Source organism: Dendroctonus ponderosae, unplaced genomic scaffold (genome assembly GCF_020466585.1).
Source record: "Dendroctonus ponderosae isolate FM_Combo_2020 unplaced genomic scaffold, Dpon_F_20191213v2 Dpon_F_20191213_11, whole genome shotgun sequence".
NCBI lineage: Eukaryota > Metazoa > Arthropoda > Insecta > Coleoptera > Curculionidae > Dendroctonus > Dendroctonus ponderosae.
In genome coordinates, this window is record NW_026017213.1 from 6,242,378 (window position 1) to 6,243,420 (window position 1,043).

General features: G+C 39.7%; 1 protein-coding gene across 1 annotated transcript in view; it reads right to left on the reverse strand.

Moving 5' to 3' along the window:
- Nucleotides 1-1,043, reverse strand: part of LOC109537557 (pseudouridylate synthase C18B11.02c) — a gene marked incomplete at its 3' end in the record, with an annotated part of 97,885 nt that overhangs the window by 57,357 nt on the left and 39,485 nt on the right.

Here is a 1,043-nt window from a genome sequence, read left to right on the forward strand (position 1 = left end):
AAGAACAGAAAAGCGGCGTTTGCAAGAGAAAAAATTGCATGAGGAACGGCATTTGAAAATGAAATAAGACCGAGATAAAACAGTGCATGCAAGAAGAAAAGACGGTTTTTGTCAAGGGAAAGAAGAATGCAAAAGCAAACAACGTTTTCATTAGAAATGGGAACAGAAAAAGGAAATTTTTCGCTGGAACAAACCGCAGAAGAAACGGCGTTTGCAAGAGAAAGGAGGACCTGAGAAACGCCGCTTAAATGCGAAAAGAGAACCGGAGAAACGGCACATAAGAGAGAAAAATTAAGGAAAACGGAGTTTACCAGGTAGAAGATGAACCAAAAAAGCGTCGCTTGCAAGTGAAGTGGGAATGTGAGAAGCAGTGTTTAAAAGTGAAGGAAAACCAGGAAAGACAACAGGAGCAGCGGTGTTTACAGGAGCAAAAAGAACAGAAAAAGCTGCGTTTGCACGAGAAAAAATTGCATCAGGAACGGCATTTGAAAATCAAATAAGACCGAGATAAAACAGTGCATGCAAAAAAAAGACGGTTTTTGTCAAGGGAAAGAAGAATGCAAAAGGAAACAACGTTTTCATTAGAAATGGGAACAGAAAAAGGGAAGTTTTCGCTAGAAAGAAACGGCGTTTACAAGAGAAAGGGGGACATGAGAAACGCCGCTTAAATGCGAAAAGAGAACCGGAGAAACGGCAGATAATAGAGAAAAAATGAAGGAAAACGGAGTTTACAAGGAAGAAGATGAACCAGAAAAGCGTCGTTTGCAAGTGAAGTGAAAATGTGAGAAGCAGTGTTTAAAAGTGAAGGAAAACCAGAAAAGACAACAGGAGCAACGGTGTTTACAGGGGCAAAAAGAACACAAAAAGCGGCGTTTGCACGAGAAAAAATTGCATGAGGAACGGCATTTGAAAATGAAATATAACCGAGATAAAACAGTGCATGCAAGAAAAAAAAGACGGTTTTTGTCAAGGGAAAGAAGAATGCAAAAGGAAACAACGTTTTCATTAGAAATGGGAACAGAAAAAGGGAAGTTTTCGCTGGA